Source organism: Heptranchias perlo, chromosome 10, assembly GCF_035084215.1.
Source record: "Heptranchias perlo isolate sHepPer1 chromosome 10, sHepPer1.hap1, whole genome shotgun sequence".
NCBI lineage: Eukaryota > Metazoa > Chordata > Chondrichthyes > Hexanchiformes > Hexanchidae > Heptranchias > Heptranchias perlo.
Genome location: NC_090334.1, coordinates 30,757,169 through 30,785,114, shown reverse-complemented (window position 1 = coordinate 30,785,114; position 27,946 = coordinate 30,757,169). Strand labels below are relative to the sequence as shown.

The 27,946-nt window shown below is 44.2% G+C and overlaps 1 long non-coding RNA gene across 1 annotated transcript in view; it reads right to left on the bottom strand.

Moving 5' to 3' along the window:
- The window catches only part of LOC137326124 (uncharacterized), a 705,949-nt gene that overhangs the window by 293,876 nt on the left and 384,127 nt on the right, over window positions 1-27,946 (bottom strand). The window lies entirely within an intron of this gene.

The window sequence follows — 27,946 nt, the reverse complement described above, 5'->3', positions numbered from 1 at the left end:
GTCAAAATAAAGACTCTTTTTGGTGAGGACAAATGTTTCATGCAGACTGCACTTTGGGGACTTGGTCAGAGTTTACTGACAAATATCAACGAGGATTGGGGCTCCCCTCAGCTCGGTGCTACTCATACCCAAGTCCTGCTGCTAATGGAAGGGATCTTGACCACTGAACACTGTAAACAAGAATTCTCACAGGAGCAGCACTTCCTGCTCACATTATGCAGCAGCTAGAAATAGCAATGAAAGGGAAAGGGAAACTTAGCCAATTTCTCCCTCCCTGACCCAGGGGTGCTGAGACCAATTGTATCATCCTGACTGCTGCTAAAATCAGCTAACTTCCAATTCTTTGTACCTTTGCAAAGTGTTTTATCTATATCTTTGCTTCTGTAAATCTTGTAATTGCAAATAAATTTGATCAGTATTTTAACCTGTACAGAGTGGGTCTGGTATTTGTTGTTTCCTGCCATCCAGGAGACATAAGCGAGATCTTTCATAAGTTCCAGAGCACTTACTAAAGATGGTAACTGTTAGCCCTGGGCTGTAATTGTTAACCCTAAGCTATAATAACTCAGTTTGAAACAGAATGAAAGAAGCAAGTTTAAGCTTGTAAGGGATGTAGTCGACTTCTGGAAACATTTTGTCAGGCTGTTTACAGGGAAACATGTTGTTGAACAATAATGGGGTAAATTTTAACCCTCAAGAACGGGTGGGTTGGGGGCGGGTGGGCAGTGAAAATACTAAGTTTTCAGAGCGGGGCCGCATCCCGGCTCTAACGCGCCCACTTCCGGGTCTAGACGCGTTTGGGGACATGTGCGCTTCTGACATCCTAAAGTCCCGCTGGCTTGCCGATATTTAAATGGCCAATTTAGGCATTGAAACCATTTAAGGTGATTAACTTTTTGTGTATTGAGTTACAAAAACCATTTTAACTTCTCCTGAACGTGTCTCCTGTGGCCTCTGAAACACGGCATGGAAACGGAGGCGAGTTGCAGCCGGCCCTCATTTGGACCTTTAAACCAGTGATTAACATGTGAAGAAAAGGTGAGTTTTTCAGCAGGGCAATCAGATCTCTCGGACAAACCATTGGCTGGGAGTTTTTTGTGTTTAGACTGAGATTTCTTTGTTCACAGTCAGAATTCTTCTTTTCAGACATATTTGCCTACATTTTGGACCCCCTCAAACAGACAACATCAGGATGAGGGGTGCGATGGATTTATTCTACAGTACATCTGAGGTGGAGACACATCACCATCTGGGCAGGCATGGTGTGCAGTTCTGGGAGTTGCAGATGGATAAGACAGAGGTGCGCAACAAGGGCCTGGAGAAGATCAGAGAGGCACGACCCATGTGAGAGGGTGTACAGGCAGAGGCTGAGCTTCCTGGACATCTCTGAGGAGCAGTGTCTACGTAGGCTCAGATTGTGTCACTAGATGGTCGCAGATATCTACATGCTCCTTCATGCAGAACTGCTCCTGGCTGAGCCTGGTGGCCACGCATTGCCCGTCGCAGTTAAAGTCACCACCCCCCTCAATTTCCTCGCCTCCGGATCCTTTCAGGGCACTACTGGTGACATCCCCAGGGTCTTTCAGTCGTCTGCACATAAGTGCATACGACAACGTCAGGGTTGGCTTGTTTGCGAGGGCCTCCCACTGGCTTTCCACAGGTACAGGGCACAATTGATTGCACACATGTGGCAATCTGAGGACCTGCACATGAGCCAGGACTATTCATCAACCGAAAGGGATATCACTCCATCAATGTGTAGCTGGTTTGCGACCACTGGAAGAGATTTCTGCAGGAATGTGCCAAATTCCCTGGCAGCTGCCATGATTCCTTCATTTTGCGCGAGTCCAACATCCCGGCCCCCTCCCACACACAAGACAGACTTAAGGGCTGGCTCCTTGGAGATAAGGGATACTCCCTGCAGACATGGCTCATGACACCTGTGAGAAACCCCACCAACGAGGTACAGCAGTGTCACAACGACAGTCACATCACCACCAGGTCTGTCATTGAACAAGCTATTGGAATGCTGAAGATGCGCTTCATAGGAACATAGGAACAGGAATAAGTTGCCTGTGTTGATCTGGGGGAGCCCTTCAGTACTCACCAGTGAGGGTGTGCAGAATAATAGCGGTGTGTTGCGTCCTGCACAACATCGCTCAGCAGAGAGGGTTACAGTTGGAGGAGCTCCAATGCGCTCATGAAGCATCTGCATCTGCCGGCAACATTGAAGAAGACGATGAGGAGGAGCAGGAGGAGCAGCATACTGAGGTGTGCAACAGGTCAACCATTGATAACATCAATTCATGATGTGTGTCAAGGATGTTAAAGTTCTGTCACCAGCCGTTTTTGCGGGGTGCCAGTCTCAGCATCTCTGATGGCCAGGGATTCAACCGTACGACTGAGCTCCAAGGCTTCCTCCTCCGCCTCTGTCAGAGGCATTATTTGCGGTGGACCCCCCAGTCCTATTCCTCTCCCGTGCAATTTGTGCTCTCTTCTCCTACAAGGGGAGAAAGAACAGATGTGTGTGAATGAGGATGACGTGGTCACCCGATGGATGCAATGTTTTGGGTGACGCTGACAATGAAACAGATACATCAGAGGGTGAGTATCAGACAGTTTCATTACATTGCATCAGGATTGGGGTGAGTGGGAGTGGTGGGTTCACAAATGGGGAGGTGAGGAAGTGCACAGAGAGTGAAGGTAAGTTGATGATGAGACTTAAGTGGATATGAGGACTGATGTGATGGAGTAGGCTCGGCTGGACAGAGTGAGAGGATGTAGGTGAATCAGTACTGTATTCACTTTTCCTGACCTGGTTAGGTCATTAAAGCGCTTCCTGCACTGTACCCACAACTTTGCCACCGAGCTCCTCCTGCTCTTGGTGGCAGAGGCTGGGCGCTTCCTCCGAGTACAGTATGTCCCTCCTGCTCCTCACGCTGGCCTGTAGCAAGTCAAGCGAAGAGTCGTTAAACCGGAGTGCTGCCTTAGTCCTTTGTTGCTCCATATCTGCATTTTCCTCCTTTCTCCCTCAAAATCCATGTTTGCAATGGTCCTTTAAATACTCCAGTTCCCAGCACGTCATTCAGATGCGCAGTACGCCCGCTGCGCAGTTTGGAGATGCGAAACCCCAAAGTTACATTAAAGGCCTTCAGTTGAGTTGCGATCGCTCGAGCCAACACACGCAAAATTTTTCCGGGTTTCCCATGCAACTATTCACCACCCCCCACCTCCTGCATCCCACTCACTGAGTTCCCACCGCCATGTGAAAATTATGCCCAATGTCTCTCAATTATATATTTCATCAAAAATCTATCTACTCCCTCCAGCTGCTGAAAATTAAATTCTAGTCGTTATCGGTTAGGGCACAAATAATACTGTTTTCTAGCAATCTTTTCCCAAAGTACAGTGAACAGAATACTGATTAAAAATGTCCTCATGACAGATTAAGCTTGTTACTAAGTTGACCGAAGAACACCAGCCCATCTGCCCCCGCTAAGGTCCTTGACCTGAGTTATTTCTATTTCCTTCCAAATTTTTTCACTTAGCAATTTCCTGTTTCTAAGCAATTCTGGGTTGTCCCTGAAATGAGCATTGCCTGAAGATGTAATCATTGGGCCTAAACAATGCACAGGAATACTCTAAAATAGGTTCAAGAGGAGGGCTCCACCCAACTATATGAAAAAAATGCTCCCGTACAATTTTTTCTCCACTTTACCTGAACCTGCTGACTCATGTGGGGTGGAGTTCCATAAACACCAGGCAGTCTCCAGTAGTTCACCTAGGGACTATTCTTCGTATGTGAGCTTAAGTGTTAGCAGGCTGTTCATCCATGGTTGTGTCACAGGCGAATCAAATGACCATAGGTGAATAGCTGGTGGAGAAGCAGGAGGATTCAGTAGATGAGGAAGACAAGGCTCCAGACAGATCACAGGGCAGCCAGGTTGTACTAGCCAAAGCAGCTGTAGAAATCTCATCTGGGAACCTTGGCCTAGAAATTCCATACTATTTTCAGCTAATTTCAGTGTAGAATTGGAGAAAGTAACTTTTTTTGGCAGCAAAATGGGCTGGAAAACATTTACACTATTTTCTCGCCCCCAAAATCGACCCTCCTGAACTCCTTTTTGGCCCGGCCTGCGATCCACCCATTGAGTCCCAGGTGAGTTCATTAACATATATTATAATAAGTGTCACTGGTGCTGCAGCTTTGAGTATCCTGCTTTTACATTTCCAATGAGGTGCAGCTATTGTCATCCAGTTCCAACCCGTACATTCCATCCCTCATTCTTGGCCTTCCTCTGGAATAATGACATCACTGAAAGACCTACTCTGAATCCATCCACAGTGCCTCTCACCATCCTTCAACCTACGACAGAAACCTCATTTATCGTACACACATTCGATTGTGACTGTCAACCTAATTCTTGCCACCACAGTGCTCCCCCTTTCTACCTTTCTAACAATGGCAGTCCTTTGTGCTTGGTGAACTAGTCTGATGCTTCGTCTAAGTGGTTCTCCTGAGACAGGAACAGGACAGAAGGATGGTCGACCATGCGTCACTGTCAAGCTCTAGGAGCCGAGGTGGCTCTTGATCTCTGTGAGCTAGCACACCAAATGCTGCTGCTGCTGTTTGGAAAGCCAGGCCCTGCTTTCTTTCAGTTTTCTGTGCAGTCAAGGAGGGGAGCAAGGGCAATGATTGTGGTAGAAGTGGAGCCAACTGGAGAGAGAGCATCAACAACCATGGTGTGTTCCAATCTCCTGCTTATCCCGGCCTCTCTGTTACTCTGCCGCTACGTCGCAGGGACAGGCTTGTCAGACCTCATGACGGGGTTGAGCTATCTTTTCTGTCAGCCTGTTCATTGAGGAGGCCTCAGTGCATAAAGTATATTGGATCAGTCTGAGCATTCATGAAAGAACCTAAGATGAGCACCTTAAGCAAGGCCTCGGCTGTGAGGGGCTACAAGGAGATGGAGTTGCCACTTACTCCAAGGATGTCTGCATGCTCTTAATATTGTGCCTTAGCACCTCACAAATGGGGGATGTGGACTCCTCCACCTTGTTGTCATGATGTGGAAGCTACTGAGCATATCGACTGCAGCAGTCTATCATGCTCTGAAAGCATTTTACTTTTGAATGTCCAGCATCTGGAGATCTGGGTCCACTGACTGGTTGAGAAGGCTCTCTCCTCCTCTGATAAGGGGCCTTCTCTTCTTCTTTCTGCTCTCCAGTGTCTGTGGACTTTTTAAAGCTCTTTTAAAGAGCTGGCAAAGGCACGATAGGCCAAATGGCCTCCTTCTGTACTCTGATTCTATGAATGGTTGCTATTTGTACTTAACTGGCCTAATTATAAAGGATCCTGAGACTGACTCAGTGATTGCACTGCTAAGCATGATAGTTTTGAGTCAAAAGCAACGCTGAGTGCCCTTTTACTGCCAGTAATTTCAATGGTGGCCTCTTCCATTGGTGTCAGTGTTTGAATGGGAGCAGGAGCTCCTCCCATTCTGGTTGCCTCCCTTCTGTTGTGTGCCAGCTTCAGTGGGATAATATGTGCCCTGCTTAAGCACTTTCAATGCGGATGAAATAAAAGCAGGAAATGCTGGCAACACTCAGCAGGCCGGGCAGCACCTGTGGAGAGAGGACTGTTTCAGGCCAATGACCTTTCATCAGAACTGCTATGTGTGAGGCAGCTTAGCACAGTGTGCATGGCAGCAGGGAGAAGTAGCAAGTGTCGCCAAGAGAGAGTAGTTTTGAGGGCAGTAGCAGGTTTGAGGGTGTGAGTGCAAGCAAAAAAGAGTGAAATGTTTCCTTCTGACTTGAGGAGGGCCATGGGAAATGGGGATGGGAAGAATTAATAGCTCTGAGGCCAGGTCCATCGAGAGGAATTTGGGGGCCCGGTATATCGTCTTCATTGGAGCCCAACCCCATCTGCTGAGCTTTGTTGCCAATAAGTTCAATTTCAAAATCTGCTATAGATTATAATTGAATGGAATTGAGGAAACAAGTATTTGTAATTTTCATCATTTAATAAATTAATATTCTAAGTTTCTTTAATAGTTATTTAACAGAAAACAGAAAAGCACAAGGATAGCCCGTACAGCAACTGAAAATATAAAATTATGTGCTCTATATTACTGTTTTGGATTCATGGGGTAGCTCTTCATAAAACATATATAATTACGATTTCCATAAAATGTAACTTTTTATTTCTTTTTTATTCAAAAAAATAGCAATAAATTTAATAAAAACGAGTTTTTGTAATACCTTATTTGCACTCACCACTTGGCGATGCCAGGGCACCACAGTTACTCTCAATGCCTTGCCCAACCAAGCTAACCAAACAGGATTTTTGGGACAGTCTAGGCCTTTGTTATTTCTCGAATAGCAACCTATTACCTATAAAAGCAGAAAAACAGAATTCTGGAGGATCTCAGGTTGTACTTGGTAAATAAAGTGTGTGTACAAGTCAGGTGCTGAAAAAGAAAAGGATAATCAGAGAAAAATTTCAGAGCAAGAAACGGGAAAAAACTTTCGAATCTTTTGGTTGGAAACCAATTCAGTGCTGCTGGAAATCATCAGAGCCAATCAGAGAAAGCGGAGAGGTCAGAGACAGAGAGTGGTGAAATATCTAACACATCTCATTCGGGTGCTGATGACAACAAAATGGAACAGGACCAGTTTGAGTCTGAGGCTGAAGAAAATGAAGAAGATGTTAATTCCTTTACTACTAGTCTAGATGAAATGCAGGAGGAGGAAGAGCATACAGAGGAAAAGGATGAACATGAACCATCTCATGTTTCTGTTGAGGAAATTCTTTCAAGTTGAGGACCTCGAAAAAAAGATGACATGGACAAACTTGTGCTTCATAACTGGAAAATAAAATTCCATCCAAAAAGAGATATCAAAAGAAAGTTCTTTCCCAATGCACTTCTCTCCTATACTCATCCTAATGGAGAGAAAATTGAACAGGACTGGAAAGCAGTGACGCGGCAAACTGTTTATTGCATCCCATGTTGAATTTTCCTGCACTTTGCATATTTTGCTGCATACCAATGTCTGTGGTCAGCGCAGATAGATCAGTTAGCGTACTCAAATGTATGAAGAGCTACCACTGCACAACTATGGGTTAGTTAGGGCTCAATGGCTACCAACTTTTGCCATTGAAAGTGATCTGTAGACTTCAATAATATTATTGATTCATTTGCTGAGAAAGGGGCAAGAAAAGCACCATTGTAAATTAAAAGTCTTAAAATAAAGTTTATAAAAATTCAGAAACTTCTTTTTATTTTTCTGTTTTCTTTACTGCATGTTTTATTATCGCTGATCAGTTTCATTCATAAATCCCACCCCTCCACCCTGAGCCTGGGGCCCCAGTAAAGTTGTACACACTTCTCTAACCCCCACCCCCGTCCCTGCCCAGCACCCCCGCCGCCCCTTATCAGCACTGGCTGTGGCTAAATTAGGGCCATGCATGCTGTGAGAGGGAGTCTTACATCCGCCTGAACAGGAAGACAGGGCCTCAGCTTAACGTCTCATCTGAAAGACGGCACCTCCAATGTTGCATCACTCCCTCAGTATTTCACTGAAGTGTCAGCTTAAATGATATGCTCAAATCCTCCAGTGGGGTTTGAACTTGAACATAATGGCCCAGAAGTTGCTCCGAGCGGCGAACGAACGCGCTCAACGCCCAATAGATTTATTCCCACCCACAAACTTTACTGCGTGAAGTTCCTCTAATTCAAAGCTGAAAAGAGTCCAGCGTTAGCTTCAGAGGAGCTAGGACCATGCGAACGACAAGAGGATCAGATTGCACGCCGCAATGAGTCAGTGAGTCAAAACCAGGAAAGGTAAAAAATTAAAAACAGTTAGAGACAGCGAAATAAAGGTAAGAAATATCAAATTGAAAGGTAGAGATAAAAGAGGCAGAAAGAAAACGTATAAAAAATTAAATTTAAAAAACAGTTCCCTTAAAATCACAATTAATGAGACTCCACATTTTTAAAATTTAATTTTCAGTGCCAAAGAGGTTGTTTGGCAGACATTAAGACCTACCACTCTGTTAAATCTTAGTTTAGAGCTGATATTTTTGAGCTGATATTTTGTGGCCATATTAGTTAGTTTCCAGCTGGGCAGGAGAGCAAGTTGGCACTGGTCCATTGATTCCAGTGATTCCAGCTAGTGATATCCCTTTAACGCGAGTCTGTCATATCTCCAGTGAACCAGGAAGTTCAAGTTCCGGATTGCCGTGTTTAACTACGCATGTACAGACGCCGGAACTTGCTTTTCAATTTCGCCATTAATAACAGTGGGGGCTGTTGAGTTCCCTGTAATTTAAGAAACAATTTCTGGCCAATATATTAGTTGACACCATCATAGGAAATAACTACAAGAGGGTTTCTCGATTAATTCTACATATGTTTTCACTTCATTACATATTATACATTATTATATTTGCAGTCTGAATCTTTGTTGGAATGATAGAAAGATTATTATGCTGTTTGCATTGGGTATATTTCAGTGTTGTACACTAGGTGGAGTTCATTGCACAATGTTTAACTGTTGTGGTAAAGTCATGCTGTGTTCAAAACAGTGTCATGCATTTATCTGCTGTATCATGTTACTTATCTAGAACAAATACGTTTATTATTTAGTTGGCAAACCCTACATATTTAGTCAGGAGGCAAATCTGTACAATCTAATACACCCCATTTGATAATGATATTTTATACAAACAAATTAGGTAAACTTAACTTCTTGCCTTCCTTATGTTCACACTACACCATGAGCGATTTGCCAACCATGGGGTAAGATTACCTCTGCTTCCTAACTGTTAATGTCTTAAATATAGTGGGATTATTTCCAATGTTCTTTTTAGCAAAGCGCAAAGGTACGCTAAAATAAAATTTACACGATCTTTCTAAAAATAATGTTTACGATGTTGCTAGCACATAGCAGCCTGCGGGACTCTTTCCTCAATGAAGATGAGAATCATTCAGGGGGAAGCTAGATAAATACATGAGGGAGAAAGGAATAGAAGCGTATGCTGAGAGGGTTAGATGAAGTAAGGTGGGAGGAAGCTTGTGTGGACCATGAACACCGGCATAGACCTGTTGGGCCGAATGGCCTGTTTCTGTGCCGTAAATTCCAAGTAATTCTATCTAATGCATATCTGTTCCCAGATTCCTGCCAAAGCCACTCTGCAATTATTTAGTAGAAGATATGCAAAAACATCCTGAGTTGACATTTTTTTTCCTTGTAGGGAATTGCCTTATCTTTACTCATTATCTCCCTCAGAATGCCTTCTGAAATTGAAAATCTTGCCCTTTGTGTATAAGCTCGAGCCTTACTGTCCATGGTGCAGTGCAATGGTGCACCAATGGGCTGCGCCATTGGACTGTCACTTACTGAAGCTTCACAGCACATTCCAGCTTTCCTGAAGATTATTCAATGAAACAAGCTTTGCATTGACAAATTGTTTTCGCAGTAGATGCTGGCAAAGGTGACAGGTGATCTTTATGACTTTGAATTATTGTTCATAGGAGACCAATTATGAATCACCCATAGAACTATAATTCTATGCCTGAGTGCTAATTACAAATGAACAATGACCTTGCAATTTTTCATTTTGAATTTTCAGCCGTGATTTTAAAAATTACATTTTTTCCTTTGACAGCAATTTCTCAATATCACAAATTACAAATGTTGAGGTGACAGTATATTTACAAAACACTAATTTAGGTTACATTCAATTTGATCAAGGTGTGGCTTAATATGTCCCACCATTCAAAACAAAATTCAAAACTCTCAAAATATTCCCAATCACAGCTGACTTCTACATTACGGTGACCACACATTTAAATCAATTAGAAATCTTTAAAACTTATTTTGTTTAGTATTTTGTAAGACTACAAATAGAGGGAAAAGTAGAATGAATAGCAACCATAACTGTTCTTTATTGAGGTAAAGCTTCAAATGAGGCCATATGGGTTGAGCTAACGAACAAAATAGGGGCAGCCTTTTGCTGGGAGACGGACTGCTGGGAGTGTACTATAGACCCCCAACCAGTCAGAGGGAGATAGAAGAGCAAATATGTAGGCAAATTTCTGAGAAGTGCAAAAACCATAGGGCAGTAATAGTAGGGGATTTCAACTACCCTAATATTAACTCGGATACAATCAGTGCAAAAAGTATAGAGGGCGCAGAATTCTTAAATGACATTCAGGAGCACTTTTTTCGAGCCAGTATGTAGCAAGCCCAACAAGGGGGGGGGGGGGGGGGGGGAGGGCGGCAGTTCTGGATTTAGTTTTAGGGAATGAAGCTGGGAAGGTAGAAGGAGTATCAGTGGGACAGCATTTTGGTGGTAGTGATCATAGTTAGGGAATTTAGCATAGTTAGGGAAAAGGACAGAGATAGACCAGGAGTACAAGTTCTAATTTTACTAAGCTGAGAAGTGATTTAGCAAAAGTTGACTGGAAACAGCTACTTGAAGGTAAATTAGTGTCAGAGCAGTGGGAGGCATTCAAGGAGGAGATAGTGAGGGTTCAGAGTAAACATGTTCCCACAAAGAAAAAGGGTGGGACTGCCAAATCTAGAGCCCCTTGGATGACAAGGAGCATACAGGGTAAGGTAAGGCAAAAAAAGGAAGCTTATGTCAGACATCAAGAGCTCAATACCGCAGAAAGGCTAGAGGAGTATAGAAAGTGCAGGGGTGAAATTAAAAAGAAAATTAGGAAAGCAAAGAGAGGGCATGAAAAAATACTGGCAAGTAAAATTAAGGAAAACCCAAAGATGTTTTATAAATACATAAAGAGCAAGAGGATAATTAAGGGCCTATTAGAGACCAAAAAGGTAACCTATGTATGGAGGCAGAAGATGTTGGTATGGTTCATAATGAATACTTTGTGTTTGTCTTCACAAAAGAGAGGGACATTACAGAGATTGTAGTTAAGGAGGAAGACTGTGAAATATTGGATGGGATAAACTTAGTGAGAGAGGAAGTATTATGGAGTTCAGTTGAAAGTAGATAAATCGCCAGGCCCAGATGAAATGTATCCCAGGCTGCTAAGAGAAGCAAGGGAGAAAATAGCGGGAGCTCTGACCATCATTTTCCAATCCTCTCTGGCTACAGGTATGGTGCTGGAGGATTGGAGGACTGCTAACGTTGTGCCGTTGTTTATAAAGGGAGAAAGAGATAGACCGAGTATTTATAGGCCAATCAGCTTAACCTCGGTGGTGGCAAATTATTGGAATTGATTCTGAGGGACAGCATAAATCTTCATTTAGAAAGGCATGGGTTGGTCAAGGACAGTTAGCATGGATTTGTTAAGGGAAGTTTGTGTCTGACTAACTTGATTGAATTTTTTGAGAAGGTAACAAGGAAGGTCGATGAGGGTATCGCGTTTGATGTAGTGTACATGGATTTTAGCAAGGCTTTTGACAAGGTCCCACATGGCAGGCTGGTCAAAAAAGTAAAAGCCCATGGAATCCAAGGGAAAGTGTTGGATCCAAAATTAACTCAGTGGCAGGAAGCATAAGGTAATGGTCGCCAGGTGTTTTTGCGACTGGAAGGCTGTTTGCAGTTGAGTCCTGCAAGGCTCAGTAGTAGGTCCCTTGCTTTTTGTGGTATATATCAATGATTTGGACTTGAATGTGGGCAGCTTTTTCAAGGAGTTTGCAGATGATACAAAAATTGGCTGTGTGGTTAATAGTGAGGAGGAAAGCTGTAGACTGCAGAAAGATATCAATGGACTGGTCTGGTGGGCAGAAAAGTGCCAAATGGAATTCAATCCAGACAAATGTGAGGTAATGCACTTGGGGAGGGCAAACAAGGCAAGAGAGTACACAATAAATGGGAGGATACTGAGAGATGTAGAGGAACCGAGGGATCTTGGAATGCATGTCCACAGATCCCTGATGGTAGCAGGACAGGTAGATAAGGTGGTTAAAAAGGCATATGGAATACTTTTCTTTATTAGCTGAGGCTTAGAATATAAGAGCAGGGAGGTTATGCTAGAACTGTATAAAACATTGGTTAGGCCACAGCTTGAGTACTGCATACAGTTTTTTTTTTAGTCGTTCATGGGATCTGGGCGTTGCTGGCAAGGCCAGCATTTATTGCCCATCCCTAATTGCCCTTGAGAAGGTGGTGGTGGTGAGCCGACTTCTTGAACCGCTGCAGTCCATGTGCTGAAGATTCTCCCACAGTGCTGTTAGATAGGGAGTTCCAGGATTTTGACCCAGCGACGATGAAGGAACGGCGATATATTTCCAAGTCGGGTTGGTGTGTGACTTGGAGGGGAATGTGTAGGTGGTGTTGTTCCCATGTGCCTGCTGCCCTTGTCCTTCTAGGTGGTAGAGATCACGGGTTTGGGAGGTGCTGTCGAAGAAGCCTTGGCGAGTTGCTGCAGTGCATCCTGTAGATGGTACACACTGCAGCTACGGTACGCCGGTGGTGAAGGGAGTGAATGTTTAGGGGGGAGTGGATGGGATACCAATCAAGTGGGTTGCTTTGTCCTGGATGGTGTCAAGCTTCTTGAGTGTTGTTGGAGCTGCATTCATCCAGGCAAGTGGAGAGTATTCCATCACACTCCTGACTTGTGCCTTGTAGATGGTGAAAAGGATTTGGGGAGTCAGGAGGTGAGTCACTCGCCGCAGAATACCCAGCCTCTGACCTGCTCTTGTAACCACATTATTTATGTGGCTGGTCCAGTTAAGTTTCTGGTCAATGGTGACCCCCAGGAAGTTGATGGTTGGGGATTCGGCAATGGTAATGGCATTGAATGTCAAGGGGAGATGGTTAGACTCTCCCTTATTGGAGATGGTCATTGCCTGGCACTTGTCTGGCGTGAATGTTACTTGCCAGTTATCAGCCCAAGCCTGGATGTTGTCCAGGCCTTGCTGCATGCGGGCACAGACTGCTTCATTATCTGAGGGGGTCCTGATATCGATGGCTAGCTCTACTTAAAGGCAGCCAGCACCTTTTAAAGGGGAGGTGCACTGTGGCTGCAGGAAGTCCTAAGGGAAGTGCTGGAAGATATTGAAGAATGGCTGGGCCGGCGGGAGCACTAGAGGCCTTGGTGGAAGAGGTGGATAGACGGAGGGCCATCCTATATCCAAAGAGGGGCAGGAGGCCCTCCAGACACATGCTGAAGAGGCAGTGGGAGGCTGATACAGACGAGGTAAATGCCAGGAGCATCGAATCATGCACATGGATGCAGTACTGGAAGAAGTTCAATGATTTGACACGAGTGGTCAAGGTGAGTGACATATCCTACAAACTGCATCACGAGCCTCATCCATTGCTCCATGCACTACACCCTACCATCACCGACTTACCAATAAACTCTTGCAATCAGTGCACAACCCTGTGAATCCGATGCTTCCTCTCACCCTCACACATTACCACTCTTGCGAGCCGCACACCCACAACTCACAGGTCACACACACTGGCAGCTATTCAACCATGACAGCCACATCACCCAAACAGCTGCAGGGCACTCACTAACACATTTCCCTCTTTGTTGCAGGAGAAGGTGGTGCACAACAGTAGGCAGCAGGAAAGACCAGGGGGAGGACAGGCGTGCCTACACGTTCTCACCCCCATGGAAGAGACAGTGCTGTCCATCATTGGACGGGCCGTTGCTGAGGCGTAGCCATGGCAGTGCTGGAGATATCGATGGTGAGGGTCTCTGCATAACTAATCCTCCTTCTCTCTTCCCACTTCTCCATCAGCCCACAATCTTTTCTGACTCACGAGCTGCAGATGGTGTAAGCATGTCTTACTTTCTCCTCTCCCCCCCACCACAACTCAACCCTTCGTCCCTTTGTCATTTCAGATGCCCAAGAACTGGAACTGGCACCGTCAGAGGAGGCAGAGGAAGATGACAGTGATGATGCAGACACACCGTCATCACAGCCACTGGCTCAGATACTGACACTGCGCGTACTTTAGAGGCTAGGTTAGAGGAGGGGCCTGCACGTGATGAGATACCAGGCACAAGTGTGCAGGAGCTGGGGCGGGGGGCAACGGATACCACAGGTGCCAGCTTGCCGGAGGGCGAGGTTGCACATTAGTTCTGCTGCCGAGGAGTCAGATGATGACTTTAATGGGCTAGGCTCCAGAAGAAGGCTGATGGACGTACACAACCAAATGCTTGATGCACTGGAAAGCCTGCCAGAAAAACTGCGCACAATGTCAAGGGGCATGGAGGAATCCAGCTCCAAATTGGCACAGGGCTTCGCCCAGAGCTTGGAGTCCATCTTTTCCCACATGGAACAGGTGGTCACCTCCATCAGCACACCTGTGGAACCCGCCATGATGCAGCTTCTGATGACCGATGTCACAGCTTCCATTGCAGCACAAACATCTGCCATCCAAGGTTTGACTGCTGCTTTGGAAGCTCAGACTGCTGCTATTGTGGCTCTGGGTTCCACTGTGGAACGGGGCTTCCAGGGTGTCACAGCACTCCAGCAATCTGTTCTTCAGCAGATCACCAGGATCGCTGAGGCGCCGCCCCAGGAGAGTAACAGTGGCGCCATGGAAGATGAACCTGCTGTGCTCCCTCAGGATGACAGCATTCCTGTTCCCACTCCTGCCACTCTGCCAGTGCCCTTGATGTTGCCTGTCAGCCAACCAGGCCAGACTACTGCAGCCCAAGCCGAGATGGTGCAGTCTGAAGCCAGGCCCTCCCGGCCCAGAGCTGCTCGAGGTCATCCTCCAAGGCCATCTGCAGTCTCCTCAATTGCAGGTCAGCAGCCTTCCACCACCCATGCCCCAGCCACTGGGGATGCACCTCGTAGGAGCACTAGGAAAGGTAAAGGCACACGAACGACAGGCACTAAGGGAATGCACAAGGGTGAATAGTATCAGTTTATTTGAATCATTTCATGTGTAAATCTATAAATGTGGTTATGAATTTGTATTTGGTGTTGGTTTTCATTTCTGCGATGAGCTGAGGGAGGAAGCAATGTGTAATCATAAGGACGATTTGATGGTCATGTGGGAGAGGTAAGGTAAGGAGTGTGGGACTGTTGGTGAATGGGGAGGTGTCATTGAGGTTACTGGTGTCACTCATTAATCATCTGATCACGCAGAGCCCTGGCAGACAGGACCTGTCTACCTTGTTGGCTCCCTGCCTCTTCCTCCACTCCCACCTCCTCCTCTTCCTCCTCCACTTCCTCCTTTGTCTCTTCTTCCTCCTCTCTCTCTTCTGGCAGCTTGTCCTGTTCTGTGTGACCTTTCTGCATACTCCCAGTCATGTTCAATTCTCAGAGGAAGTCCTAGCAGGCCACCCGTGTCTGGAAGCAACTTTGGTCAGCACACTATTTTAAACCAGCCAGACCACTCTCTATAAAATATTGTAACTTTCTTCAAGTATAGGAAACGTCCACAAACTAATCCAGCAACTAACATATAACTCCTGCATGATCCCTTTAAATAGCGCTGGGTCGGGGGGGGGGAGGGGGGGGGCCTTCATGCCATTTAAGTCCTGTTCAGCTGTGCGAGGTTAAGACAGTGCATTGGCTGGAGCGTGGAGTTCCAAAATACAGCCGGCTACTTCAAATCAGCATTGCACACTGATTCATGTCATAATCTCCCCACTCTACATGCTGCTGGCGTTCGTTAGGTGCAAACACCTTTACCAAGATGGTGTCCTGCGCACTTCATGTTGGAAGTGTGCGCGCACATCTCGGACGCCATTTTCGGGGCTTAGGTGTCCACATAACGCTTACAAAAGGGGCGCTACACAGCCCAATTTTGCCCACCAGGTTTTTAGGAGAGAAGAGCAGACAAAAAAATTTGTTGGATGAAAACATTAGTAAATGGGTGAAAGACTTAAACTTTGAATCTTTTTTTCTGATATTCAACTATTCACACTTTTGTTGGCTTTCTGCAGATAGAGATTACTTTGTTACATAATTTATTACAAGTAATCTGATTTTTTAAAAGACATATATCAATTTTGGTCAGTGTGTCCTGACTATCTTCTAGTGCTGTGCCAAAGAAAGTATCTCTACATTGTTTCAGATACACGCATTAAATGTTTACCTGCGTGGTTTTTCATTTGTGTATCAACAACAACTTACATTTATCATACTTCTGCAACGAAGGAATGCAGAAAAGCATTTCAGTGTTCATCCAGTGAGAATATATATATATATATATAATAGAGGGACATTTGAAGGAGGTGCTCATCTGTCTTTTCTTCAGGCATTCTGATTCAGAATTAAAATGAGAATTCTCTGGGTAATAAATTCTTAATCTGTCTCATTAATGAGCTCTGAAGCACTCAGCTCAAAACAAAAACAATGCATCAGATGCAACAACATGGATGCGTCCATGACAAGGGGGCTGTTGTAGTTTTGAACCAAATTATGAAACTGAAATCAAGTGTATGGCAATCCAGAGATGTACAGAATGTAATTACCTAAAAAGCAAAACTAATGCAGAGAGGGATAAAGAAGAAGCTGAATTTGTGGACATTGCTATTTCTTTTGTCCTGGAACACCTGTGTAAATGTGACTCAAGGATGCTGAACAGAGAGATATATTCAGGTGTATAAAAACTAGCAGTGTCCACAGTTGGTCTAAAACTAATAAAAGATTGAAGTTATCACATTAACATTTGTCTTTCTCGTTCCCACCACTAGCGTTGGTGTTAACGTGATTTGCTCGTTGTACCCGGTGAACAATAAAACCGCAAAGTGTCGAATAAAAACAGTGTCAGTAGCCAGTTGGGCTTCCAGCTCTACCTTATTCGTGTAGGAGTCATCACCATCCTAAAAAGGATGTTGGATCTTGAAGCCTGAGCGATGGCCAGTGAACACAAATATTGTTGTCACTCAGCCATTATTTCACCATGCTCCCGATACAGTGGCACTGCAATACTGAGCTCCTCGTGTGAACAGTTAACATACAAACTGAAAGATGTTCAATAAACACTTCAATTTGTCTGAAATCAACAGAACTTTTAAAAAGGTAAGTAGAGAGGATTAAGTAATTAATGTAATCGCAATTTAACGAGATGCGAATAGCTTATTGAAAACTGCCTAAAATAGCCAGCGCGCTTAATTTGTTATAAGCGGTGTCTTTGTAATTGATGGAAATGGCAAATGGTTCACGCCATTTGCCCGATAGAGGCTGTAAGTAGTGGGGACTTGCTCTGTTGCTAGCAATACATTTTAGTTAGTTATCGGGTTAAAATTATTGTCAAAGTTTATAAAATGGCAACAGACTAGGTTTTCAATCTTACAACAGTTGAAGTAACTGGTTTTAAATGAATTAAAAAACATTTGAATTTGGCAAAATCAGGCACATTTCTTTCGCATCACAGTTTTAGTTCCAGCCGTTGAGTTCAAAATGTTTACTGTGTGTAATAACTTTGCAAAGTCAGGCTCATTTCTTTCACAGATGTCAGATTTCAATGCCAGTAGTTCAGTTCAAATGGTCTGCAAATTGTAATAGATTGGCAAAGGCAGGTACATATCTTTCACATCACTGTTTGAATCCCAAGCAGTTTGGTTCAATCCATTTGCAAATTGTAATAACTTGCCAAAGCTGGACAGATTTATTTCACAGGCATTAAGGTTTCAATAACAGTAACAGTTCAAGCTGGCTTCACAACAGTAACTTACAGCATTCTGGAAATGCAACAGAACCATTATGTTTCTGAATGAGGTTTCATCCAAAATGAAACATAAGTCAATAGTTGTCAGTGTTTGACCACATCTGCATTGTTCGTAGAATCATTTTAACAAGTCAATCGAGATCTCAGTTTGCATACATTGCAGCATCACCTGTCTCTTCAAGATTTCAGTGTCGTTGCTGCGTCTTTCACTTCAGTTGGCAAATTGGCGTTTGCTGAACAATCTTTCCACATTTGCATTTCCACATGATATAGTTACACCTGACAGCAACATTTCCTAATGCTGTGCAACATCCCTTGACAACTTTCCAATATCCTCCAACATCCATTCCAGTGGTATCAGGTATGGATTCAATCTTATAAACTGTAAAGTCCTCCTGTGTCTTTCCCCCGCGGTTCCTGCATATTTTATTATAAGGATCAAAGAGAGTGGCAGAGTTCCAGGATTCAGGAAGCTGGGGGTGGCAGATTTCTGTAGCATGTCGATTTCCATTTTTCATGTAAATTTAGTTTAAAATCACTGAACTGTTTCTTCACTTTTTCGATTTCAGAACATGACAGCATTCCACATGACTGTTTTACTTTGTCACTTATTTTGTCACTAGTTTCATCAGAAAGATTGATAAGAAATGTCAATTTGACAGCAAAAACATGATTCATTTTGTGAATACATAGGCCCACCTTTTCCCAGTTCTTTTGGGATGATCATGATTAGGGACAATGTCAACTGAGAAAAAAGTGTCAGGGTAACATTGACTGATGAGTGTAGCAAGCAGTAGTCTTTCACCTCTTGAATCTCCACAGAAGTGGCAGGCGAGACATGCAATATTATCAGGTATGGATGGCTCACCGTCATTGTGAGGGATTTGTAGAAACAAAACAAGTCCATCCAGCAGGTGTTTTGTCTAAATGCAACTGTACCATGCCATTATTGCTGAAAACAGCCACATTTAATCACCATAGTTCTGTCATTTTCCAGGGGGTTTTAGTGCAAGATCAACTTGAACGGAAATTTAATGAGAAACATCTTTCATATGCATTCACTTTACTTCCTCACTTTCCTTTATATCAGTGACTTTTCCCACTTACTCTGTTAAATCAGTTGCTTATTTCAATGAATCCATATCTGCCCATGATCTACCCATACCTCACTGAACTATTGCACTTGCTGCAGGTATAGCTGTGTTGTTAGTTGTCATATGTATGATAGCCACCTTTCTTTGGCTATGTCTCTTATGCAACTGATGGACCAGACTGACTGTCATATATTCCAACACATTGGGCCAGAAATTGTTTAAAAAAGAACGGTGAGCTCAACAGCCCTCACTAAATCAAAAATAAAATACTGCAGATGTGGGAAATCTGAAAAATAAACAGAAAATGCTGGAGAAGCTCAGCTGGTCAGGTAGCACCTGTGGAGTAAGAAACAAGAGTTAATGTTTCAGGTCGAAGACTTTGACCTGAAACGTTAACTTTGTTTCTTTCTCCACAGATGATGCCTGCCCTGCTGAGCTTTTCCAACATTTTATTCAACAGCCCTTACCGTTGTTAGTGTCGAAGTCAAGGGGCAAGTTCTGGCATTCGCACATGCGCAGTGAAACGCAGAAATCCGGAAATTGCTCCATCTGGTTTGCTGGCGATATGACAGCTTTGAATTAAAGGAATATCGTCAGCTGGAATCAGTGGAATCAATGGACCAGTGCCAACTTGCTCTTCTGCCCAGCTGGAAAGTAACTAATATTGCCACAAAACATGTATGCTTAAAAATACCAGGTCTAAACTAAGTTTTAATGACTTCCAAACAACTTTTAAAAATGTGGAGTCTCATTACTCCTTATTTTAATAGTTTTTGGTAATTAAACGTTTTTTAAATTAAAAAATGAATTTCTTTTTTACTTTTTCCTTCTGTCTCTCTTATTTAATTCAATTATTTAGGAACATAGGAACAGGAGTAAGCCATTCAGCCCATCATACCTGCTCCTCCATTTGATAAGATCATGGCTGATCTGTGATCTTTGGCCCATATCCCTTAATACCTTTGGTTGCCAAAAAGCTATCTGTCTCAGATTTAAATTTAGCAATTGAGCTAGTATCAATTGCCGTTTGCGGAAGAGAGTTCCAAACTTCTACCACCCTTTGTGTGTAGAAATGTTTTCTAATCTTACTCCTGATAGCTCTGGCTCTAATTTTTAGACCGTGCCCCCTACTCCTAAAATCCCCAACCAGCGGAAATAGTTTCTCTCCATCCACCCTATCTGTTCCCCTTAATATCTTATAAACTTCGATCAGATCACCCCTTAACCTTCGAAACTCTAGAGAATACAACCCCAATTTGTGTAATCTCTCCTCGTAACTTAACCCTTGAAGTCTGGGTATCATTCTAGTAAACCTACGCTGCACTCCCTCCAAGGTCCTTCCGAAGGTGCGGTGCCCAGAACTGCTCACAGTACTCCAGGTGCGGTCTAACCAGGGTTTTGTATAGCTGCAGCATAACTTCTGCCCCCTTGTACTTTAGTCCTCTAGATATAAAGGCCAGCATTCCATTTCGCCTTATTGATTATTTTCTGCACCTGTTCATGACACTTCAATGATCTATGTACCTGTAGCCCTAGGTCCCTTTGGACATCCACTGTTTTCAACTTTTTACCATTTAGAAAGTACCCTGTTCTATCCTATTTTGATCCAAAGTGGATGACCTCATATTTGTCTACATTGAATTCCATTTGCCACAGTTTTGCCCATTCACCTAAATGGAATGCTGGCCTTTATATCTGGAGGACGAGAGTACAAGGGGGCAGAAGTTATGCTGCAGCTATACAAAACCCTGGTTAGACTGCACCTGGAGTACTGTGAGCAGTTCTGGGCACCGCACCTTCGGAAGGATATATTGGCCTTGGAGGGAGTGCAGCGTAGGTTTACTAGAATGATACCCGGACTTCAAGGGTTAAGTTACGAGGAGAGATTACACAAATTGGGGTTGTATTCTCTAGAGTTTCGAAGGTTAAGGGGTGATCTGATCGAAGTTTATAAGATATTAAGGGGAACAGATAGGGTGGATAGAGAGAAACTATTTCTGCTGGTTGGGGATTTTAGGAATAGGGGGCACAGTCTAAAAATTAGAGCCAGACCTTTCAGGAGCGAGATTAGAAAACATTTCTACACACAAAGGGTGGTAGAAGTTTGGAACTCTCTTCCGCAAACAGCAATTGATATTAGCTCAATTGCTAAATTTAAATCTGAGATAGATAGCTTTTTGGCAACCAAAGGTATTAAGGGATATGGGCCAAAGGCAGGTATATGGAGTTAGATCACAGATCAGCCATGATCTTATCAAATGGCGGAGCAGGCACGAGGGGCTGAATGGCCTACTCCTGTTCCTATGTTCCTATCAATATCGCTTTGTAATTTTATGTTTCCATCTACACTGCTTACAATGCCACCAATCTTTGTGTCATCGGCAAACTTAGATATGAGACTGTCTATGCCTTCATCTAAGTCGTTAATAAATATTGTGAATAATTGAGGCCCCAAGACAGATCCCTGCGGGACTCCACTAGTCACATCCTGCCAATGTGAGTACCTACCAATTATCCCTACTCTCTGTCGCCTTTCGCTCAGCCAACTTCCTAACCAAGTCCGTACTTTTCCCTCGATTCCATGAGCTTCTACCTTAGCTAACAGTCTCTTATGTTTGACCTTATCAAATGCCTTCTGGAAGTCCATATAAATAACATCCATTGACATTCCCCTGTCCACTACTTTAGTCACCTCTTCAAAAATTTCTGACCTTTTCTTTTTTCTCGCAGTCTTGAACTGTTTTTACAATGATTTTAGTGTTGTACCTTTCACTTCCTGGATTTTACGTTCCAGCCTGGAGAAAATGTTCACAGCTTGTCAAAAGTACTGCAATCTGATTGATCGAGGGGAGAGGGTGATCCTCTCACTTCTCCCATGGGTCCTAGCTTCGCTGGAGCTGACGCTGGGCTCTTTTCCACTTCCTAGTAAAGGAATTGCACCCAGTAAAGACCGCGGTAAGTTAGTGGGTTAGTATAAATCCATGGAGTGGCGAGCACTGTTGGTTCACCGCTCGGAGCAATTTTTGGGCCATTGCCTTAAATTGACTCTTGTTCTAAGTGTAAAAATAAATAGTCATTGTGCAGCACATCATCAATGGTTATCAGTTCGAGGCTCTGAGGTGTATGCTATTAATTTTAGTGCCTCACAGACTTTTCTCTGGGCCTTGCTACCCAAGCATAAGTGTATAGTGAAGCATATAGGATCATAGGTTCATTGAGTATATTCATAATCCCAAAAGTACTGTGCAAGCAAAAATACAATAATTCTATCAATATATAAGCCATTATCAAAAGTTGAAAAAAAATTGAAGTAGAAGAAAAATTCAAAAGTCGTCAGCAAATATTCAAAATGCATCATTAATTACGATGAATGTGTTTATTTTTGGTATACCGAATCACCCATCTATGATCACCTGACATTGGCCACGGTACAGTGTTTCTGGGAAACACAGCTAGTAGCCCTTCAATGTACAATATCCTGTGTAGTTTAATTAACAGGAGAGTAAATTATAAATATTTCATCCACTGTCTCAGCAGTAGTAGAAGTTTTAATATAGCACTTTTAAGGGCTGATTTTATGAACAAGTGCTCCCAGTGCGGAGATTCACTAGCTGGGAGTCATATTGGGAATTTGGATGCAGAGATCAGCAAGCGGCAAATGTTGAGACAGGGCCTTATTATCCAACTTAAATTAATGCAAATATATGCAAAGGTCTCCATAGTGCGACTCCTCCTTTTTAGCCAAATTGCTATGTAAGCCCATTTTAAATTACCTAAAAGGACATGGTATCATTAAGGCTGCCATTAAAAGGGTCCACTTTGCTTGCTATATTTTGTTCCCCTTCTCCCTTATTGCATTTATCATAGAAGTTTACAACATGGAAACAGGCCCTTCGGCCCAACATGTCCATGTCGCCCAGTTTATACCACTAAGCTAGTCCCAATTGCCTGCACTTGGCCCATATCCCTCTATACCCATCTTACCCATGTAACTATCCAAATGCTTTTTAAAAGACAAAATTGTACCCGCCTCTACTACTGCCTCTGGCAGCTCGTTCCAGACACTCACCACCCTTTGAGTGAAAAAATTGCCCCTCTGGACCCTTTTGTATCTCTCCCCTCTCACCTTAAATCTATGTCCCCTCGTTATAGACTCCCCTACCTTTGGGAAAAGATTTTGACTATCTACCTTATCTATGCCCCTCATTATTTTATAGACTTGTATAAGATCACCCCTCAACCTCCTACTCTCCAGGGAAAAAAGCCTCAGTCTATCCAACCTCTCCCTATAAGTCAAACCATCAAGTCCCGGTAGCATCCTAGTAAATCTTTTCTGCACTCTTTCTAGTTTAATAATATCCTTTCTATAATAGGGTGACCAGAACTGTACACAGTATTCCAAGTGTGGCCTAACTAATGTCTTGTACAACTTCAGAAATTTTTAGTGCTGGAATTTTTTTGGGAGGAGGTTGAAAATAAACATTTTTGGAAACTCTTTTCATCCCATTGCTATTTCCTTTCTGTCCAGAACAAAGTATTCCATTATTGTTTGCTAAGTCACTGGAAATCAGACTGTTTGTGAGGCATTGACAGGACTTCAGCATAACCGGATCAGATGAAAAAGAGGGTACAGGGAAAGGAGCTGTTCCAGTAACAATTTCACAGGAGCACACAGACCCAGTTTGTGTTATAATGACTTAAGGGGGTATTTTACACCCCTCCCCTGCCACCCAGCGAGGCCCAGGGCAGGTGAGGCCCAAGGTATCCTTGTGAGGCCAGGAGGAGCACTTCTGCTTTTCCTGATCCACAAGTAACCTGTAAAAAGTTTTTAAAAATAAACTTACTTAGGCCTCCTGTGACCAGGATGCAGCCTGTCACCAGCATTCACTGACTGGTTTGCGACCATGTGGCTTTTAATTAGGACCACTGTTAAAATAGCAAGCACAGTCTGGTGATGTCATCAGGACGTGACTTCACCATTTAAGTTAGGCCCCCGTTGCTCTGAAGCGGGTGGCCTGCCTGTGCCTGATTTCAGGCTCATTAAGATGCTGGGGGGTAGGAACACTTTGGGAATGTGCCGCAAACCTCACCCCACCTTAACCATCCACCTACATCATTCCCACCAGGGGGGGGGTTAAAATTCACCCTCATATGTGTTCACTTACCTTTAATTGGATGCATTGTTTTGAATTTGAGCTGCAGCTTTTCAAATGTACGAGCCAGATTTTCTGCATCCCCATTAGTCTAAATATTGCTGCAAGGCCCAAGCTGTGCCGGCACCGCATTCTAATTATTCAAATGAGCTGACCCCCAAAAAATGTGGCCATTCAACTCAGTGCACTTCTGGCCAGCTTTGCACGAGCTGAGTGCATATCGGAAAAGTGCATGCTGCTGGCCTGTGGTTTTCCATCTGTTAACATTAATGGGGAGGCAGTCACGGGCTGGTGGTGAGCAGTTTCTCAGTACATGCTACCAGCATGTGCCAGGAGTGATAAAGTGGAAAATCCTGCCTCTACTTTCCTCTATCTGTGCTGCAGTTGATGGTCCATTCTCTGAATTTTTCTCCATCAGTTTGGGGTTCCCCAGGACTTTGTATTCTGTCATATCAAACACCAACCTCATCAACTCTTTTCTTGACAATTCCACTCTAAATAGGCCCTTCATCTAGATTTCTCAATTTAAAAAAAATACAAAAACATTGATTAAGACTGATGTTAATATAATTAAAAGTGATCCACTGATTCTATTATCATCTGAGCACACAATTATGATATACCCACATGATAATAGAATCAGTGGATATATTTTTTTGCATTCAAAAGGGAGCTGGATGAGTTACTTGGAGTGGCAAACAATTCTACATGTATCAGGTTGGTGGGTCATTGGGATTTGTGCAACCCAGTCACTGTGATCTCCTGGAGCTTGCTTAATTGTCTTCAGGGGCCAGAGAGGAATTTCCCAGCATTTTCTTAAGGTTTTTTTCTGGAACTTTTTTTGCCTTTCCCAAGAGATAGGGGATGGGGGAATGAGGGTGATGGTGTCCAAAGGTTACACCATGCCAGGTTGGGACAAGCTCTGTTGGCCTCTTCCTGTCTTTCACTTTCATATGTTCGTAAATGGGATTGCTCCCAAATGGATTGTGTTAGAAGTGCTTAGGTGCATAAGATACATGATTGCTACTTTCACCCTGGCACCCCTCCCTCAACCCAGGTATTAGAACTCTGGATAAATGTTGGACCATTCCTATTCCTATACAATTGAGTCTGGAATTATGTACATCATTGAAATATGATTGGGTTTCATAGCATAGGTAGTAGGAAGGCCGATGTGGTAATTCTTGGCATTATAGTTTTTCGGATGATCAGTGTTGCTATGACAAACAGTTGACTTAAAGCAGCTGCCAGTGACAAAGACTTGGCAACCATCAGTATGGTTTTATGTAAATGGTTGGACAGAATTGGCAACACACTATGACGAGTAATTAGGAACAAGCTATTATGCTGTTGGAAAAGTATAAATAATCCTAAAGTGGATCAAGGCAAGAAGTTGAAAAGGTAAAAGATAAAATGGAGGATTTGAGTTCACTGAATCAGGAGGCAACAGTTATGGATCTGCTAGTCAAAGCGCTTTAATTAATGAAAACTAAAGTTCTCAATGAGCTAATAGCCCAGAAATTTTAAGATTCCACTCTTGTCAGAAAATTGGGTATGCAGCAATTTTTTTTATTCATTCATGGGATGTAGGCGTCGCTGGCAAGGCCAGCATTTATTGCCCATCCCTAATTGCCCTTGAGAAGGTGGTGGTGAGCCGCCTTCTTGAACCGCTGCAGTCCGTGTGGTGAAGGTTTTTTTTTTATTCGTTCACGGGATGTGGGCGTCGCTGGCAAGGCCGGCATTTATTGCCCATCCCTAGTTGCCCTCGAGAAGGTGGTGGTGAGCCGCCTTCTTGAACCGCTGCAGTCCGTGTGGTGATGGTTCTCCCACAGTGCTGTTAGGAAGGGAGTTCCAGGATTTTGACCCAGCGACAATGAAGGAACGGCGATATATTTCCAAGTCGGGATGGTGTGTGACTTGGAGGGGAACGTGCAGGTGGTGTTGTTCCCATGCGCCTGCTGCCCTTGTCCTTCTAGGTGGTAGAGGTCGCGGGTTTGGGAGGTGCTGTCGAAGAAGCCTTGGCGAGTTGCTGCAGTGCATCCTGTGGATGGTACACACTGCAGCCACAGTGCGCCGGTGGTGAAGGGAGTGAATGTTTAGGGTGGTGGATGGGGTGCCAATCAAGCGGGCTGCTTTATCTTGGATGGTGTCGAGCTTCTTGAGTGTTGTTGGAGCTGCACTCATCCAGGCAAGTGGAGAGTATTCCATCACACTCCTGACTTGTGCCTTGTAGATGGTGGAAAGGCTTTGGGGAGTCAGGAGGTGAGTCACTCGCCGCAGAATACCCAGCCTCTGACCTGCTCTCGTAGCCACAGTATTTATATGGCTGGTCCAGTTAAGTTTCTGGTCAATGGTGACCCCCAGGATGTTGATGGTGGGGGATTCGGCGATGGTAATGCCGTTGAATGTCAAGGGGAGGTGGTTAGACTCTCTCTTGTTGGAGATGGTCATTGCCTGGCACTTATCTGGCGTGAATGTTACTTGCCACTTATCAGCCCAAGCCTGGATGTTGTCCAGGTCTTGCTGCATGCAGACTCGGACTGCTTCATTATCTGAGGGGTTGCGAATGGAACTGAACACTGTGCAGTCATCAGCGAACATCCCCATTTCTGACCTTATGATGGAGGGAAGGTCATTGATGAAGCAGCTGAAGATGGTTGGGCCTAGGACACTGCCCTGAGGAACTCTTGCAGCAATGCCCTGGGGCTGAGATGATTGGCCTCCAACAACCACTACCATCTTCCTTTGTGCTAGGTATGACTCCAGCCACTGGAGAGTTTTCCCCCTGATTCCCATTGACTTCAATTTTACTAGGGCTCCTTGGTGCCACACTCGGTCAAATGCTGCCTTGATGTCAAGGGCAGTCACTCTCACCTCACCTCTGGAATTCAGCTCTTTTGTCCATGTTTGGACCAAGGCTGTAATGAGGTCTGGAGCCGAGTGGTCCTGGCGGAACCCAAACTGAGCATCGGTGAGCAGGTTATTGGTGAGTAAGTGCCGCTTGATAGCACTGTCGACGACACCTTCCATCACTTTGCTGATGATTGAGAGTAGACTGATGGGGCGGTAATTGGCCGGATTGGATTTGTCCTGCTTTTTGTGGACAGGACATACCTGGGCAATTTTCCACATTGTCGGGTGGATGCCAGTGTTGTTGCTGTACTGGAACAGCTTGGCTAGAGGCGCAGCTAGTTCTCCCACAGTGCTGTTAGGTAGGGAGTTCCAGGATTTTGACCCAGCGACAATGAAGGAACGGCGATATATTTCCAAGTCGGGATGGTGTGTGACTTGGAGGGGAACGTGCAGGTGGTGTTGTTCCCATGTGCCTGCTGCTCTTGTCCTTCTAGGTGGTAGAGGTCGCGGGTTTGGGAGGTGCTGTCGAAGAAGCCTTGGCGAGTTGCTGCAGTGCATCCTGTGGTTGGTACACACTGCAGCCACTGTGTGCCGGTGGTGAAGGGAGTGAATGTTTAGGGTGGTGGATGGGGTGTCAATCAAGCGGGCTGCTTTTTCCTGGATGGTGTCGATCTTCTTGAGTGTTGTTGGAGCTGCACTCATCCAGGCAAGTGGAGAGTATTCCATCACACTCCTGACTTGTGCCTTGTAGATGGTGGAAAGGCTTTGGGAAGTCAGGAGGTGAGTCACTCGCCTCAGAATACCCAGCCTCTGACCTGCTCTTGTAGCCACAGTATTTATATGGCTGGTTTCCCTGCTCACCCCACCCCCCAACGAGGTGGTTTTCTTGCTTCTCCCTGACCCCTTCCTCTGCTCAGTCCAATTATCCTCTTGCCCTCTGACCCTGATTGACCTGAAGACTGAACTTAGTCTTGGCTCCCCATGTGCAAAGCTACAGGAGACCGACTAATAATTTAACTAAAATCGTTCAGTCTTCTGTGGATTGGCTTCATCCTATATTGTATCCTCCAGCAATAAAAGTGAATAGTTCGGGTAGGCAAGCATTGTCATTGATGGATGTGGGCTTATCTCAGAACAATTTTCTGATGTGTTGACTGCCTTCAGTTTCTGGAGTTGGAAACCTAAATTATATTGATTGATTTATGATATCATGTTGCATAAAT